The sequence below is a fragment of the Cebus imitator genome, unplaced genomic scaffold (genome assembly GCF_001604975.1).
Source record: "Cebus imitator isolate Cc_AM_T3 unplaced genomic scaffold, Cebus_imitator-1.0 Scaffold167, whole genome shotgun sequence".
Lineage (NCBI taxonomy): Eukaryota > Metazoa > Chordata > Mammalia > Primates > Cebidae > Cebus > Cebus imitator.
The window spans coordinates 3,385,991-3,406,524 of NW_016107482.1; positions in this window are offsets into that span (position 1 = coordinate 3,385,991).

Genomic DNA, 20,534 nt, shown 5'->3' on the forward strand with positions numbered 1-20,534 from the left:
GTGCATTGTGACCAGATTGTGACAGCAGGACCTGATTATCAAATATATATTTAAACAGACGGTCTTAAGAAACGGAGTGGCAGCAGGGTTGGACAGATGTTGTCATATTATGATGCCCACCCAGTGAAGAGTGGGGGCTCAGGAGCAAGGATTGCCTCTTCAGAGTTGTCTTGCACTGGTCTTAAGTAGCAGGCCTGATACCGTGCCTCTGTCAGTTACTGGATGCTAGCTGTCCTAGGAAGGGACTATGCAGCTGAAGAAGACCCTAAAGGAGCTGATAGCAGGAGGTTGTCTGGGCTTATACTGGATGCTGCTGGGCAATAAGTCCTTCTTACATGAGGATCAGGGCCGTGCATGACTATGGCTTTGTGTAAATTTGACTTTTCCCTGCTTGACAGTTAACTAAGTGAGAGATGACACTGAGTCTTAATTAAATTTACACTAATAGTAGTAATAGATGACTTTGCTAGTGTCAACTGTGTATCCAGGATGTGTACTGAAACTTTATATACAAAGGTGGAAAACTAAATAGGTCATGGAGCTAGAAAGTGGCAGAGCTGTGCATCAAAGCAAGATGATTCGGTTCAAAAGACATCTCTTGGTTGCAAGACTCAGTTACTTTTTCTCTGTGTAACTGGAACAATACGTATGTCTCATATGCCACCCTTATCAACTCCTTCTTACTTTAAGTGATGATACATAGAGCACACATTAGTGGGTGTTTATGTATGGCTATTGAGAAACTCGCTGAGACATAGCAAGTGATATTTATATAAAGTTCTTTAACTCCCCATATCAAAAGTCTTGCAAAGATAAATTGAGGATGAAATCACTACACAAAACCTGGATTGATTAGTCCTTGAAAATGGAACTCATCAAGGACCAGCTCATTTGATAGTCTTGAGGGGAGAACGATATAACTCTACCCAGATGCATTTAGGAAATGATAAAATATCCACTTTGAAGAAGGAAAGAAAAATCTGTAACTTTAGGACCTTAGGCAGATATGTAAACTCTCTAGATCTCAGCTACCTAAAGTTAATTGAAGATACTAGTATTATTTACGTGTCTCATAGTGTTGTTCAAATTAAACACAAGTCCATGCCTACAAAGTACTTAGAGCTGCTCTGGCACATACATCTAGTAAAAGCCAAGTACTTTTGTAGGTGTTTTTATATGTAAATAGGAGCACTGCCCTTCCTTAGGATTCCTAAATGTCAACAAGAGAGAGAAAATAGATTCTGCCTCCTGGTGGGGAGTGATAAGTTTCTGGAAGAACCTGTAAGTCCAGATGTAGTGATTTAGACATTTTTCATCGGATTTTTATTGAAATAATTGTATACTTTCTGCAGTTGTAAGAAATAACGTAAAGGAGTCCTTTATCCAGTTTCCCCCAATGGTATCATCTTCAAAACAATGTCACAACTATGATATCAACATGAATGCAATACACTCATCTATCCAGATTTCTCCAGTTTTTTGATCTAGTGCTTTGTTTGGCAAATGTAGTCTACCACACAAGTAGACAAGAGAGCTGGGCCAGATCTATGTCTGTCTGGCAGAAAATCTGTGCTCTTAACCATTGTGGTAGGAGACATCTGACCACTGTACTTTGCAAAGTCTGAAAAAAGAAAAATCATGCTGACAAGCTCAGTATCCATCACTGTCTAAATTGAATAGTTTATTTTTGTAGTTCCAATAATAACAGGTCCAAAACTCTGTACCCATCTTTCACTTCTTCAATCATTGCTCTCCACAAATATGGCTAATTGATAAATGTTTAATAAAGGCAGTAAAAATAGAGGAATGAAAACTACAACAACAGCATCTATTTGTCATATTATTACCATATGACAATTTCTATAATTATCAGTATTCACAATCCCTAATCTTTGTAGAAATCCCTAGTGTTAGATGCTATTAGTCTTTTACATTGCATAGGTGAGTCAATATATAGAAACTATAAATCATGGACATAGAATTTAATGACGTGGGTCATAACCTGTACTAGAGCCTAGATTAATCCAAAATCAAATTTCATAATCTGAACCTTTTGGATCTTTCTGTATTCTAAGAAAAGAAAAATAAGTAATTTTATGAATTACATAAAAAAAGATAAATTTATTAAGTATATTCAAGTAATATGAAGAAAAATTGACTTTAAAAGAGACAACTTTCCTATTTTCAGCTTAATATCTATTTGATCCATCTTGAGTTACCAGAGATCAGAGTTACAAGTTAATTTTCACACTTCATGTTAGAAGCCAGTGACCTTTATATATTAAATGACTTTTTGAGCACTGTCTCCTCAGCCCTGAAAGACTGAATTCATTCTTGAATTAAATGTGAAATTATAGTTGTATAGCTAGATGCATGTGTTGAACAATGGCAAATTTATTTTCCTCAAAAGATTAAAATTATCAGCCTATCTTTACTAGTTAATTGGGATGATTGAGCCTTGCCTCTGTCCGTCTTCAGATATATATAATTAGGTAAATTATAAAAATTATGTATATTCTGTTGTTGATATGTCAATTACAGGAGGCTTGAAGTAAAGGAACTTTTCTGAAAGTCATTAAGATATTCCAACAGGCTGCAATTCTTCCAAGAATTTGAAGTTTAACTATGGTAACTAACTTGACCTTTTTCATAAGACTTTTTTTAACCATTCATGTAAAGAAGAAAATGTTAAAATAAAACAAACATCAAGTATTTACTGAAGACCTGAAGAATAGTGCTATGTAGTGTAGGGCATATCAAATATGCGGTCCTGGTTAATTAACAGAAATAAATTATATTATTTATGCAACTATAAAAGTATAAGCTTGTGTATAATTACAGATTACAATTCCTCACATACTTCAGCTAGCATGATATAGTAGAGACAGAAAAGGACTGATAATCAGAAAATTTATATTTACTTGAGGCTCTTGCTTTCCACTCCTTAGATGCTGACATATGTTTAGATGTTGTTCTTGATTCTACTCTCATTTTACCCTGTGAATGAAATCACATCAAACGATGCCACCACATCTATGGCTCTGATGGGAGAGTGGGAAAGCCAGACTTACAAACTTTTAGCCAAAGTGGAAATGGGAGAGTTGAGGCAGCTCACTCAGAAAGCAGGCAGCCAATGAGCTCCACAGTCAGTCACCTCCTGCATCACAGGGCTCATCCACCCACCCAGGATGTGGGAACTGAGCTCTGTCCTCAGGTGTTTCTAAGCAACATCTGTATTCCTGTTGCTATAGCTTCCTAAACATGGCCTTTACTGTCCTAGATATGTTTTATGTATTTATGAACATAATAAGTTTTATAGAATTTTCATTTTTCTTCAAATTCTATGTATGGCTTTAATTCATATATGGACTCAAGTTCATAAGTAGAATTTTTCAAGAACAAACACTACCACCACCAGCAGCATTATAATAGTGTTATTACTTTAAAGGTCATTGATATGCCTATAACTCAGAAATTTTCATCTCCTAATCAGAGCTTCATAGTGATTTCCATTTAAGAAAATTTATCCAATTCCTCTCTGTATCCCATCTTTATGACAGAGTAGGGGACTGATCAAACCATGAACAAATTGCTGGTCTCGGTCAATCAGGTCTTTAATCTGGTTTGCCTAATCTGAAATACAATAGAATTAGACTGACTCCCTCCTATTTGTTCTTCTGCTTTTGACATTTAGTAATTCTAGTTATAAATAACTACATATTTTGTGACTTTTATATAAAACATTCATATAATGCATTTTTTTCAGTAGTATGGGTATTATTCTCTTTCTTACCTCTTGATAGAATAGTTAATTTCTAAAATGATATTAAGCAATCAACTCTACACATTCTAATAATTCTCAGTTAAATAACAGGAAACATATACTATTGTCAGAAGCATTCTCCAAAATGCTTCCACTCAGCTAAGAACCTCATGTTTCCTTGGGGTTTCACGGTAATGTTTTCCACTGCACTGAGAATAAAAATTGCTAACATCACATGTTGAGTTATTAGACCATTGTTGAGAAAGCATGCCTCATATTAGAAATGAAAATAGATGTGCTGCAACTTCACCCTCTTAGGAGTTTTATAAATGGATTTGAAATGGCTTTGTCATATTTAATAGGCTTTGTTCATTTATGAGAAAGAAAGAGTTCAGCTTCCCATAGACCTTTCTAGTTTACTACCACTCAGTCACTATAGTCAGTTTCCTTCTGGCTGATTCATTCATTCTCTCATCATGGAAACAGAGAAGGGAGTATTAAAAAAGCATCATTTTAATGCCTAGTATAAGGCATGTTTTCATAACTTTTTCTCATTTATTATTTATATCTACTCATGCAAACCATTGGGAAGATACTGTTTTAATTCTTAAAGAGATCTCAAAGGAATTACAATCTAGCACAGCAAAGCCCACATAAAAATAAATCTAACGCAGTACATGTTTAAATGTCACATGAGCACAACTGTCAATGAGTCTGTTATCCCAGGGATTACCAAAAGGGAACCAAATATGAAGAGGAACTCTTAGAACAGAGTTTCAGAATAATGAAGGAGAGGATGTTTCCACGTTATGCCTTCTCTCTCTTCTTAAACTAAATTGCAATAATAATCACTGCATATTGAGAATCCGTAATATCATTGTAAATTTACAATTTGATTAATTTTTTTTTACTCTGCACAAAATATAAAACCAACCAAGTAAAATATATTAAGTAATCATTATAAAAGTTTCTGAGTTTGAAAAGCACAGTTAGATTAGCATCCCTCACTTTGCCAGCTCTGAAGCCCAGACCAAGTCCTAATGTCCTGCTGAAAGGTAATGAGCATACTGCTTGCAGGCTAAACTTGGAGGAGCAAGGGACCTGGAATCAAAGCTGACTTAGCAACTGATAAGAAGGTCCATGTGATGGTTTAGGGAGGTATCTATGGGCTTTGACGTGCTTGGGAATCACCTGGTGATCTTGTTACATTTCTGTTTTCTGGGCATCATTCTCAGTGATACTTCTTATTACATAGGTTGGATTGGGGCTCCTGAATTTATCTTCCCATCAGTCTCCCAGGTGACTCCTTATTGCTGATCCACACTTTGTGTAACCCTGGTTTAGTGTGGGCTCTGAGGCTGGCCTGGTGAATTTGAATTTGAACTCTTGCCTTAACTAGTTGTGTGACCTTGGCTTGGGTGTCTCATATGTAAAACAGAGTTGATGTTAGTACATGTCTCATAGGTGGTTACAAGACACATGTGAGTAAAGTACTGACAACAGTGCCCATTATGCCGACCAGAAGTGGGATTATTACCAGCACCACCAACACCCTCACTTTCACCAACATTCACCATCACCACCAAAGGGTACTTAAAAAAGCTCAGTCATCAAAGAACATCCCAGACTATGGCGGAGAGCCAAACAAGAAACAGAGAGAAGATACAAAGATCTAAATTACACTATTCCCAAATTGGCTTTATTTACTCAACTTGAATGTCCAGGGCACAGGTATAAAACAGTGACAGAAGGGGAATATTTATGTGTCCTGCCTGTGGATGATTCAACTTTATAAAACAAGCATATCAGGTATTCCCTAAGAGCAGGACTGCATTGATATCATCTTTAAACTTCAACGCCCCGCACATGATCTGGTGTGAAATTGGTGCTCACTTGTTGACTGAATGGGCCGATGAGATCTAACTTTGGAAAGTCAGTTTACTGCTGCTTATAATTCCATGAAAGAAGAAAAATGCTTATTAACACACACACACACACACACACACACACACACACACACACACACACACACAAATCCCTTGATGTGTTGTCTTTTCCATGTTACAGATAAAATTCCAAACATGGAAAAGTCAAATAACTTGCTCTTCAACAAGTAAGAGGTAGAGCCAAAATTAAATCCTCATTCTCAAACTCTCCTGCCTATAAGTTCACCAAATGCAACCTAAATGTGGGAAGAGAGGCAATTATGTATTTATTTGTTTTTGTAATAGTGGTGTTTCAATTACACAATCAAGCAATTTATAGGGTAAGCATCAATGCCTTTTTTAATGAATTTCTGAAACTATCGCTCTTTATTCCTGCTGCCTAATGGATCCATTGTCTATGAACAATCCTGCTCTAGAAACTGTTGAACATCCATGATGATTGAAATTTTAAGTATAAATGTTAATTTTAAATTGTTGAAAAAGTGGAGTATGTTGAAAGGCTGATAATTAATTTATATTTTTTTTGTTTTATTGAGAAAATAGGAACATATTTCTTTTGTGGAAGTTTTAGGTCTAGCTGAAGAATGAAGGGATAACCTAAAAATGATAGACTTCTATGAGTTTTTCTCAACCCCCTAGTTTTCTCTAACATCCTAGCAATGCCTCACAGTTTATAACATAGATATAGATGTTTTATAGATATACATATTCCTATTTAAGTACATTTCTTTTTCTTCCCACATTCAATAAAACATCAGCTTATGTATTCCTTATTCCTTAGATTAAGGTTAGATCATCTGTTTTTGCTCAAGTATTCACCATATCCTATATAGGCCTTCTCTTTCCACATCATAAACCCAAAATATTCCCCACGAAGTAACATGGAATACTAGGTCTACAGCCCCAAGTGACCTGAACAGCCACAGCCCTTCATGATGGTTTAAATGACAATCACCATATCGACTCTTACCCACCAGCCTTGAGGGTGCTGCACTTTGTGCCTTTGTTTAACTCTTATTGTCTCTACTCCTCACTGCTTTGGAAGATGTTACCTTTCATTTGCAAATGACAAAACATAGCATAGATTTTAAATAAGATGCCCTTTAATGTCCAGTCTTGGACTGTCAAATTAAGTCTAAATTTTCTGTCTTCTGACTTCTCTGATCTTTTTAGTATATCAAACAATTGCTCATCTAAGTACAATAAGTCATTTAATTTTTTCAGGCCAATGAGCTAGTAAGCATCAGAGGCACAATTAGAATGCTGTATTTTAGCTACTTACTACAGATGAGCTCAGTTTATTTTTAAGTAAGGGAAATATATTTTTCCTACAGTCCTTTTTAATTCATTCCAAAAAGTAAACACTTCAGACACTAGTGTTTCCTCTTTTCAGGAATCTGCAACACTACTTTCTCTTAAAGGCCTGCATTACACTCTGGTCTCTAATGGCTTGTTGGACTTGATGGCAGTTCATCTAAGTCATCTAAACCATTTACCTGTAACCCTTTCCTCTCATATTGTCATAGAATAAAACCTGTCATCTCTTTCTGTCTTTAAATTGTCTTAAAGTTCAGTGTTCCTGACTTTTCTGAAATCACCTCGTCCAAATGCAGCATGATGGAAGACTCTTTTGAACACTGGAATGAAGCTGAACTTACAGAGACCTTTGGGTATATATAGGTGGCTTCCCAAGGCTTGCAATTGAGTAGTTTGGGGGAAATCTGCACCAAACAGAGCCCGGAAAATTATTTAAGTTCAAAAGTTAATTTAATAGTAGGACTGAAATTCTAGACTGGACTTTCAATTCAGGATTCTTCCAATTCCAAAAAGCTGGAGCTATGTATTCATCTAAGGGGTTAAATTTTGTTTTCTTTATGTCTCTGTCTCATTTGTTATGAGCTGTTGCTGCATCCAAAGAGAACACTTGATACCTGAGTTTTGAAGAAATATGTGGGAATGAATGGCAATACATAAGCATCTTGGAGCTCATGGGATGGGAGCATTGACACTGCACCCACAGTCTTACTTGGAAAATACCAACCAAGGCCTGTGTTTATAATAAAGAGATGATCAAAGTATGATTTTACAACTCACACGGCATACTGCCATGAAAAGATAATTTTTTTCTTAGGTTAATGCTTAAAGAAGGAGAGAATAACATGAACAAATCCCACAGGGAATACACTCTACAAAAGAGGTGCATTAACTGGATAGGGAATGAGTTCCTAAACAGTCTAGCTGCTCAATTAGGATGGAAGTAGGCCTCGATGGAAAGAAGAGTCTAATTAACTCTTGAAGTATAGTTCTCTTACAAGTGGCTTCTCAGAATAGATGACGTGCAGCACAGTAGAGATCTGTGACAGTGAGTATAGCCTGCCACAGTCTAAGTGGTAGTCTAAGCCCTCAAAGTGTCTGTTAAACTCTGAGAGTCAGATGTATAAGTATTTTGAAATCCAGTAGTTGAGGTCAGTAACTCATATTTGAGGTCTGATATAGTATGACAATATTCCCACGGAGGAAGGGATCACTGTCATGTTCTCAAGGGCCAGAAAATATGCGCTAAGTTCTTATTATAGGAAAACATGTGTCTTTCAGGCAACAAAGTATGTAAAAGTTTGGAATGACTTCCATGTTACATAGCACCTTCATATCCATGGGAGCATAGGATGTTGCAGCAAAGCTTTGTCCATTCCTAGCAATGTAACTGCTGTGAGCCCTGCAAATGACCAGAAGTCCTAAAACTAATTTGTGGACACTTGTAGAAAATACTTAAGGTTTTCTTTTGGGGCTGGGCGCGGTGGCTCACGCCTATAATCCCAGCACTTTGGGAGGCCCAGGCGGGTGGATCACGAGGTCAAGAGATTGAGACCATCCTGGTCAACATGATGAAACCCCGTCTCTACTAAAAATACAAAACATTAGCTGGGCCTGGTGGCGCATGCCTGTAATCCCAGCTGCTCAGGAGGTTGAGGCAGGAGAATTTCCTGAACCCAGGAGGCGGAGGTTGTGGTGAGCCGAGATCGCGCCATTGCACTCCAGCCTGGGTAACAAGAGCCAAACTCCGTCTCAAAAAAAAAAAAAAAAAAAGGTTTTCTTTTTTCTTTTATTTTATCTTTCATATATAGATGGAGTTGGACATCAATAACCGTGTCTTTCCTGCATACACACATTGTCCTTTTATGTTAAAAAAAAATGTGAAAATGAAGACCAACCAAATGATAATGAGCAAAGACTAGTCATCAAAAACAGAGCCAACTCTTTCCCAGAGTCAAAGGTAGACAGAAGATGGAGAAAGCCTTGCAGTAGAAATAAGGAAAGGCTTCCAGTATGCCCTGATGGAGGCTGCTGCCTGGGGAATCTGTAGGTGGGCTAAGTAGAAACCAGCCATCCCCGTGATTGTTTAGGAGTGCATCTTTTGCTTTTTGTGATCAGTCGTACATTGGAAACAGAAAAATTTGGGGAAGCTGTCAGTTATTAATCCATTTCTGGCTATTTCAGCTGATTGTTACAGGCGTTACTATTTGCCTTCCTTGATTATTAGAGATACTGGTCTGATTTCCTGCAAGTCTAACTTAAAGGAGTACACTGGCTTTCTGGGCTGGTTACTGTAGATAAGAGATTCGCTTCCTAGGCTGCTTGTGTCAGGTTATGGGTCACAGCTCTATTTTGACATCAAGTCTGACCATTTGTATATTCAGTCACTTAGAATACAGAGTTTTTGAGTACCTTGACTGTTCTGAATTTTGTTTTTGTGTTGCTGCCTTTAAAATTTGTCACTTTGTCAAAAAATTACCACTGATATTTGACACTTTATACACAATTTAAGTGTGTCACCAAAAATTAGAGATAGCCTTAAAATTTTAGTGAGAATAAGACAATGGGGTGTACTTTTTCTAATAGGAGTTGAGGGAATAATGAAGGTGAGATACAAAGAGATAGAATGATTACAGCTAAGAAAGCAGTGTGTGAGAATTGCCCACAGGCAAGTTCCATCACTGTATGCCAGATTAAGCCTTCTTAAGGTAAACTTCAATACTTCACTCTACTTTATTTCCACAGGCTTTATCACTGTTAGGATATCTACATATACCTATATCTCTATGTCTATATATCTCTGTGAACTAAACATAAAATTCTAAGTTCCCCACTAACTGAGTGGACACGCTCTTGGCCAAGGAGACTCCAGAGAAACTTTAAAAACTGAGTTCCTGGCCATGGTGGGAAGTTTGGTGAGACATGCCTCATTCTACCTCCGTTTTGGGGTTTAGACACAACAAGTGACCAGTGTTCATGTTAAAATAAAGATCCTAAGACTGACAAAGCAGACTTTTTGGAAAATAGCATAGCAAATTATAAACTAGATCCTAGGCCACCCAAGGCAAGAGTTAATTCACTCCTTCAGGTCATCAATTGTGCTACATAGCAGCCTTAATTTAAAACATTCTTTTCTGTAGACTTAGTTTTAGGCATAGCTTTACTCCTTTAGCCAACTGCAAAGCAAAGAATCTCTGAATCCACCTGCAACTTGAAAGCCCTGCTTCAAGATATCCTACCTTTTCAGGCTAAACCAATGTGTAGCCTTCATGAATTGATGTATGGCTTGTCCATAACCCCTGGCTCCCTGAAATGTATAAAACCAAATGGTAATCTGACCATCTTGGGTGTATTTTCTCAGGACTCCTTAAGACTAAGTTTCCCAAGCCATGGTCACTCACAGTGGCTCAGATTAAACCTCTTTAAGAAACTTTAGAGCTTGTTTTTAATGTTAACAAATCTATCTGTGTCTGTCTAACTATCCCTCTGTGCGTGCAAAAGCATATACGCATGCAAACACATGCTTATGTATATGCCTAACATCAATTTCCCTACACTGAAGAAGTATTAGCTCTATTGCTCAACAAGCCGGGCACAAAGCCCAGCTAAACTGATGCTCCCCATTATTATTTCCACCTTTTCTTCCATAGGTGGAATAGTTTTGAATAGGAACAAATACTTAGACCATACAACTAAGCCAAAATAAAATTTTTCCAGGAACACTGTGGAATAGGTTTAGTGATGCTTTGGTCTCTGACTGTATTTTCCTTGGCACCTCTTCTCCTGCGCCTTCCTGCTCTCCAGGTCTAAGTAATGCCTCCTGAACACTTGCTCCCACAAGACCATCAGTGCAAGCCTTCCCCTCCTCACGGCACCCCTCAGCTTTTTCTCTAATTTGCCCAGAGTGTATTTATTTTTGGTCTGATTTCCTTTGGTCCCTTGCTAAATGCCTGAATATTGCAAGGAGCTTAAATCATACTAGACAATAGAGTTGATGGTGATAAACAATTATTTATCTTACTTAACATTCAAATCCTAACAATTATGTCAATGTTTTAATATTAAAGAAAACCCAGGGGTGACATCCAAGCAATTAAACAATCAGTATGGTAAAATAATTAACATATAACTCTACCTACAGTTTTAAAATCTGTTAAATAATTTTCCTGAATTTTCCTATAAAAATCAGATAATAAAAAGTATAAGTATTTATTAAGTTGTATAAGTTGCGGTGCCATTTGTTCATAACATCATTCCAGTGCTCTTAAAATCACTTATTGGTTTTTATCAACTTGTATTTGATGTGGATTTCTATAGCTAATAAATTGCTTTGAACCACAATTTGACAAAGAAATGCACAGCAAATAATGCTAGTCACCTCCCCTTGATATAGATAGTAGGAAAATGATCCATCAGGTTGCCTTGGGTTAGGGGAGAACCCAGTGACTACTGCCCTCTTCTCAGGTTTCTACTTTTTCCTCCTCCTTCTAAGCTTCTGTACCTCTCTCTTCATTTGTATGCTCCCTCAGCTGTCCTTCAGGATGGTATTTTCTGGGTACCAATCTCACGCTGGCTGCCACTTCAGTTATATATGAACCAGAGGAAAAGAAAAGAGGAAGTGAAGAGGGTGAAAAGGCAGTGAGAGGTAGCCATGCTCCTGTGGTCCAATTAGATTTTCCTTGTAGCTTGAGAGGTGGCAACTGGATATGGCAGAGAAAAAGAGAAGAAAATTAATACATGATTTCAAGCTGTTCAGTTTTCTGCATAAAGAGGATATAATAAAACATTGCAAGTATTTTAGTTGCCTAATATTAACATTCTATGGATTGGATAACTTAACATTGTCCTGTTTACAATATTTCCCGTGAAAACATGATCATCATATGTAGAAACTGATATTGAATGTTGAGGCTATACCATATCTTTCTAAACAGAGATTAAAACTAATGTTTAACAGAACTACCTTTCGATCCAGCAATCTCATTACTTGGTGTACACCTGAGACGTTGATCAGTACCGAGAAGTTCTGTCCTACAGATACTGACTCAGTGACAGATGAATGAAATACACTCACACCCCCAGCACAGTGATTTGAGTGGGCTAGGGATGCTCATCAACTGCTCTCAGAGGGCGATTGCAGCTAACCGATGACTACTGCCTGTTCCTCCTCACATTTATTCAGTATAGATTTAATAACAGAGGTTCTAAATCAACAAGCTTGTGGATAATTAACATGGTTAAAAGGGTGGTTTTATGAATGATAAAAGGTTTTGGTTCCTGGGCCCAGAGCAAACACCCATTAACGTGTAATCCCCCTTCAACCTCCCCACCAAGAGAACCATCCAGCGCAAAGTTTACGTGAGTAAACAGAGTAGAGACACAGGAATGTGGGGTAAACAGACTTAACTGGGGAAACTTTTATTATCCCTAATTTTCACCCTACGACCTATGACTTAATGATCTAATGTAGAAACTGGCTGCCTTCAGCCCATCCCATAAGTTAATAAAAACCTTTCAGCCTTCCAAAAGGTTTGAGACTATGATCTTATAACTTTCCCTAATATTTCTCTTAATATTTTGCCAACTACCCTGAGAAAATCCCAACATATACTCAAAGAAATATAAATTATTCAATTATAAACACACATGCACATATATGTTCATTGCAGAGCTATTCATAATAACAAAGACATCTAATCAACCTAAATGTCCATCAGTGATAGCTTGGATAAAATACATATGGTACATATACCACATGAAATACTATGCAGCCATAAAAAACGAATGAGATCATGTCCTTTGCAGGGACATGGATAGAAGTGGAGGCCATTATCCTTAGCAAACTAATGTAAGAACAAAAACACCAAACATTACATGTTCCCACTTACAAGGGAGAGCTAAATGATGAGAACACGTGGACACATAGAGAGGAATAACACACCAGGGTCTGTTGGAGGATGGAGGGTTAGAGTAGGGGAAGGATCAGGAAAAATAACCAGTAGGTAGGAGGTTTAATACCTAAGTGATGTAATAACCTGTAATACAAGCCCATGACACCAGTTTATCTATATCACAAACCTGCACATGTAACCTTGCTCTTAAAATAGAAGTTAAATAACCCAGTACCATCACCAACAAAAAAAACTAATGTTTAAGTCATCCTCTAAGAATGGTTGAATTGCAGAATTAGGCACAATGTTAAATCAAGATTGCATACTGAAAAGGCACTGTTTCGAGTGATAGCTATGAGACTGCTTCAGTTGTAGAGAATTCTTATATGTTTACTTATCCCACTTTTAAATATAATGGTTTTTTAGGGCTTTTTGTTTCTTCGTTTTTATCACAGGGAAACTACTTACTCTATCCTTATTTCTTTTCTCTTATTTGTAAAATGATGATACTGGTAGAGCTACCTATACCAACTCACTGTTGCAAAGAAAAATAAGACAATTACTTACTTATTGTAAGCAACCATTATTATTATTATTCCTTTGAGCAATGAAGTATATACATTTGAGTAGGATTTTTCTAATTATCTGATTTTGAATATTGACCACACTTTAAAAATTTTTCCTTTGACTACACAATGTAAGGTGTTAATCTTACTTCTAAATGCATCGGAACTGCAAAGAAAAAGAATTTACTTTGTTTTTCTTCTGGAATATATACTTTTATAAATAGAAATTTTAAGTGAGTTAATTATAGATTTTCATGTACTCATTAGAAATAACACTGAAAGATCTCGTGTGCCCTTTAAGCAGCTTCTTCCAACGCACAATATAGCAACATCATGCAAAACTATAGTACCATATCGCAGTCAGGTTGCTAATGTCAGTACAATCCATCCATCTCTTTCCAATTTCCTCTGTTTTCCTTGTACTCACTGCATGCATATGTGTTTGTGTGTAGTTTTCTTGATTTTCATCTTGTTTGTAGATTAATGTATCTACTGCACAATGTGCAAAAAATTCTGTTTTCACAAGGATTCTCACATTACTGTTTTATAACTACATACCTCCACCCCGACCCCAATCCCCACAACCTACCTGTTATGTAGCCTTTTAAAATTGGCTTAAACAAACCTCAGCATAATTTCTGTAGATTCACATAGGTTGAGAATTTGTGTATAGTTCTGTCATTTGTATCACTAAGTCTTATTCCATTATAAGGTTGTGCCACGCTTTATTCATCTCTTGAAGGATTAAGTGGGTTATTTCACCTTCAGGCTATTATGGAAAAAACGTTCATGTACATTCAGATACAGGTTTTTGTATGAGCATGAGTTTACATTTCTCCTGGATAAATGTCCTTAAGTAAAATTTCTGGATCATATAATAATAACATATTTAGGAGAAATTGTCATGCAGTTTTCCAGGGTGGCTCTACCATTTTACATTTTCACTGATATTGTATGAATGACCTAGTTATAAGCATCCCTGCCAGCATCTGTTGTCATGTTTTTTTCAATTTTATATCAGCCATTTTGATTACTCTCCTGTGATATCTCATTGCAGTTTGATGTCTAATTGAACAACTTCTTGTGTCTATTTGACATTTATAAGTTCTTTTCAGGAAAAAGTTTGTTTATATATTTTGTTCACTTTCTAATTGGTTGGTTTTATTATTGTCCTGTTAAGAGCTCTTATTATAAGTAATAATGCTTTCTTAGGAATTTGATTTGCAAATATTTTCTTCCAATCTGTACAGTCTAGAATGATCTTTTTAACCTCTTCAAATAGGCTTTGCCATAGCCAGAGAATGTTTTGCTTTTTTTCTCCTTTAATTTGAATGAGTTCCAATTTACCAATATTCCATTTTAAGGATTATCCTTTGGTATTAAGTCCAATAACTCTTTCCCTAGCCCTAGATTCTAAAAATTTTTTTTTTTCTAAAATATTATACGTTTACATTTTACTTTGAAGTACGTGAGCTACCTGGGGTTTTGGTTAAACGGGGTTTTTTTGTGTGATTTATGAATTTCTAACTGTTCCATTTGTTGAAAGCCCATTTTTCCTACATCAAATTGCTTTTTCTTTTTTGTCAAATATCAACTGAGAATATGTATATCCGTATATGTGTATATATAAAAGTAAATACAGTTTTATTTCTAGGTCCTCTCTTCCGCTTAATTGATCTCTGTCTCTCCTTCCTCCAATTCTACAACACCCTGATGACTGTAGCTAGATAATAAACTTTAATAGTAGGTAAAATAATTCTTCCTGCTTGATTCTTTATAAGATTGCTCGAACTGTTCTAAGATTTGTGCTTTTTCATGTTAGTTTTAGAATAAACTTGCCTATGTCTACAAAAATTATTGTTGCAATTTTGGTAAATGTGGTTTAAAATGTATTTGTGACAAGTTAACATATTTTTTATGTTGACTCTTCAGTCTATAAACATGGTATTTTTTTAAATTTAAGTTTTATTTGACTTCTTTCATTATCATTCTGTTATGCATGCTTAATTGTATGCCTGACTAGTGCATTTTTTTACCAATTATAAATATTATGATGTGTTAAAATTTTTATTTCTGCATGCTCATTTTTAGCATATAGGAATTAAATTTTTAAAATTAATCCACTATCCTGTATCCTGACATCTTGCTGAAGTCTTGTATTGGTTCTGGGAATATTTTGTTGTTTTATTTTCACTTCCATAATTTCCATTTGAATCTTTTTTATACTTTCCTTTCTTTATGGATATTTAATGTTTTTCATTAGTTTCTACATAATTTGTCATCATTGTTGAAACTCTTATGATATCTTCTTTCAATTCTTTGTCAGTTAATTTTAACATGTGATTTATATCAATCTCGGCATAAGTAGATTCTTCGAAATTAAAGTCAATTTTCTTAGTTTCTTTCTTTCTTTATTTTTTAATTGTACTTTAGGTTCTGGGGTACATGTACAGATCATGAAGGATTGTTGCATAGGCACACACATGGCAATGTGGTTTGCTGCCTCCATCCCCCTGTCACCTACATCTGGCATTTCTCCCCGTGTTATCCCTCCCAGACCTCCCCACCTGCCTACTGTCCTTCCCTTACTCCACACAACAGATCACAATGAGAACACAATTTTCTTAGCTCTTAGTAATGCTTTTTCAGAATTGCATCAGGACATTTTCTCTATTATGACTTAACTATTTAGAAGAAAGTAGTTATCACATTTTTAAAAGGGATTCATGCTTTTCCTATTTTTCTCAGAATGATTCAATCCACAAATTGCATTTAATTGTACTGAAGCACAAGATGAATAGATGTTAAGAGCGCTTTTTGGTTTAATAAAAGTTAACATTTCCTTTACATTTTATTTGATATGCTTATTATCAAAATGTGTAAGTTTTAAATAATAATGAAATAATAATTTCTAAATAATAAGTTCTATGGCAAAGAAAATTATTCCAAAGTGCTTTTGTCGTGTTTGATACTCTAGTTTCACAAATTTGTAATGTGAATATCTCTTATATTACTGTATTGTACATCTTTAAACACTATCTATCTTCATAATTAATTAACTAAAATATTTTAAAACATCATTCCTCTAAACTGAGCCTAAAGAGATGAGACTTTGAAGACTATTTGGGGATCTCTATTGTAGACCAAATAGATTAAGTATGAAATATTTTGAAAGATTAATTACTATTGCTGCAGGACTCTCTTCTTAGTTCAGTTAAAAGCCTGGTTTTATTACACAACCATGAAAGATTAGGCTCGCAGGCACTTTGAAGGGTGAGAAGAACAGGGCTTATTGGGTGAAAAGGTTAAAAGAAAAAGGGAAATGGAATCCCAGCAAAGCTGGAGTCCCGCAAGTAGGCTTCCTTCCTCACAGATTGAATCCCTGGTTACCCACAGAGCAGGAGAGGCCAGGCTCCTCCCCCTGCAAAAGATGCTAGCTTCCCAAGTCTCCACCCCAGTGCACACACTTCCCAATGTGCACGCTGATCTGAGTTTCTCCAGGGACCCCTTTATATCTGGCTGTCTCACTATAGTGTAGGCTGAATTATCCCTAAATCTGTCCATATAGAGTTTACCAATGAGATAAACTAAGACTTGCTCTATTTTCCAAGATGAAAAATACCAACATCGATTTGCTTAAATTTATAAGGAGGAAATTAGCAATTTACATAGGTCATTAATTATTTGCTCTCATGAGCCATATGGTCCTAGTTCTCTGTTGGGTCATTGGAAGGCTAAAAGATAATCATGAAGAAATTACTAGACCGGAGATATTCTTCCTCTATTCAGAAACTATCCAGGCATTACAAAACAAACACAACAACATAACATTATTATATTACTTTTCTATAGCATACTGTCATTTATCACGAGGAAGAATCCTTTCTTCCATTATATAAGTTTATGGCCTTCAGTTTTATCTTAAATGTCAAAAGAAAAATAGCTATTATTAGACTCCATGTTAATTAATCTCTTTCCCAGTCCTGCTTTAAGTAGCCCAAGTTTTTTTGTTTGTTTGTTTTTTGTTTTCCTTAACAGTGAAAAATAAAATAAAGCTTATTCTTATTATTTTTATTTAGGCTGATTTATTCAACTTTCCTGTATGTTTGTTTAGGATATAATTGAGAAACTGAAAAGAGAGTACTAAAATGAAGTACTAAAATTAAGACACAATACATTTTAGTACTAAAATCAGTACTAAAATTAAGACAGAATACACGAAACAAAATTTTAATGACAAATATATTGGGAATAGAAAGAAGAAGGAAGGAAAATTCACTCAGTTTTTTTTTTTTGTCACTTCAGTTTGAGTCTAATTATTTCTGCAACATTGGAAAAATAACATTATTTGTCTTGACTTTCATTCTGTTCTGTAACAGATTGGTCTAAACATCCACAATTCCGCATGTGTATAATTTATGTTTTCCTATGTTGTGGTGTTAAAAATTGGCTTCCAATAAAAACTGCCTCACTGAAAATGGAGATGGGCTCTAGACTTCTGAAATAGTTCAAGAGCTCTGGGGATTCTCAGACATAGACTATTTTCTTACGTGGTTTTTTATGGCTGCTCAATGATGGCTGCCATTTTCTTTCTTGTATTTGCTAATAAGATATTGTGAGATTTCCTGTTGCTGATAACACTTGGGGTGAAGAGCAGAATGCCCAAACTTATCAAGATGCTCCTGATGCCCCATTGCAGTGTCTACAGATGATTGCTCTGATTTGGCTTGCTTTTAACATCATCTTGCCTTCCTCATGTTTTCACTTACTGGAAACAAGGAAAACAAGAAACATTTTGGCAAATAGGCTATGAAAGAGTTCTAATCTATGTTCTCTTTAATCTTAAGAGATGAAAGAGGAATGTAGTTTTAATTTCATGAGTCTTGCATTCAAAAACACGTACAAAAGATAAATCAGAGAACAGTCTGGATCATAGATCCACTGTACTCACAGTGGTCCATGGTCTTCTTACCCACCATCCCCAACGGCTCTGCCACCCCTACTCCTGGATCATGATCTTGTAAAAAACATGCATTTCTATACTTTTTCTTTGATTAGGAAGAAAGCCTTTTATACATGACTCTGGAAACCCCTTGCAGACGTAAATTGGTTGGACCCATCTACATACTGTCTAGTATAATAATCTTGAAGGATGGTTTACAAGTTGGGATTGCTTCCTCAGGGCTCCCTATCTACTGTATATACAGAAATAATACCATATTATTTTATTATTATTCATGACTATTAATTATAGTACTGCTAGTATTATTTATCATTAGGTGTGTTTACATGCCAGGCTTGCCCAGGCTCTCCCTCCCCATTAATCTATCTGTCTAAATGTCTCTCTAATTAATTATTTATCTATTCATCTATCTATATGCAATTTTGATTCTTACTTTCATGAGTCAGGTATCACATGTCTGTCATATAGGAAATAGGAGCCTCAAAGAAGGTGAAGACATTGTATCTTCCTCTCTTGACTGCAGGATGTCCTACGGAGATTTATAGTCATGTCATCTTAGGGACCACTAAATATCATGGGAGTACTTATGTCTCTTGTGTTCTGAGTTTTTGTGAGAACACTGGCTGTAAACATAAAAAGGACCCTAGTTGATTAATGAGACCATTATGCTACCTACCAAAAAAATCGTATCAATCACTGTTATCATTGCTCTTAATACCATCATGCAATCTAGCTTATTTTTGAATAAATAGTTTTTTATGTTTAAAAAAATAAAAAGAATAATATTTAGGATACATGAAAATTATATAAAATCTAAACTTCCATTTTCATAAATAAAATTTCATTCAACACAGCCACTTCCGTGCATTTATGTATTGTTCATTGCTTCCTTCATGAAACAGTGACAGAACTTAGTAATTGAAACACAGACAATATGGTCAACAAAGACGAAATATGTATTTTCTCCCCTTCTAAACAAACTTGCAACTCTTTGAAGTGCAACATGCTGACGTTCAAGACCACCACCTAAAAGACCACAAAGTACTTGGTGAGGATTCCTATTCAGAAAGTAGGTCAAATATGGATAAATAAATAGTTAATTGTCTTTGTTTCTTCATAAAGAATTTTTTTGATAATACAGCCCTTATCATAAGATAGAGAATTCCTCATAAATCTTTAATACTAGAAACAATGTTTGAGTTCACAGAGAATTAATTAATGCCTGTGTTTAGAAATCATGATGCATACTGTAATTACCTAACAAAGCAACAAAATATTTATACAAAATAAACAGAAAACAATAAAGTAAGTACATTACAAAATGAATATATTATACAAAACGTTATTTAAAATCTTATCAAGATACATATTGTATCTTTGTATGCTATTTTGTTAACTTTATTTAATCATATTATTTGCTATTTAGAGAAAAAGAGACTGTCTTCATTTAGTAACTTAAAACTTCGTGTAACATTAGCAAATCGGAAAGCAATTTATATTTAGTATTTTATTGGGGGAATTAGACTTAATATGTATTGCAAATGAAAGCAAATACTTATAACTTTACATTTGGGGATTAATAGAACTTGATTTGTATTTATTATTTTTTACACAGCATTCTCCATCTGACAAATATCTAACATTTAAATACATACAAAATATACCTACAAATTTTAAACAAAAATACAAGGACATAAATATTCAATGAATATTTCTCTCTGCAAAAAGATAGAACTGTACTTGCTCATGGCTTGAACTCTGGAGGATTTTTTGCTTTAGTGTTTTAATATCTGAATTATACTCTTTAAATAAATTATCAGATTGAATTATTGAAGGAAAGACAATCTATGTCAAAGTGAATAAAATAATGAATAAATAAAAGTCATACTATTTTTCTTCAAACCTAGCATGTGATTTCAAAATCAGGAAGTAACTTTTTATTTGACTTTTTTTTTTTTGAGACGGAGTTTCACTCACGTTACCCAGGCTGGAGTGCAATGGCGCGATCTCGGCTCACCGCAACCTCCGCCTCCTGGGTTCAGGCAATTCTCCTGCCTCAGCCTCCTGAGTAGCTAGGATTACAGGCACGTG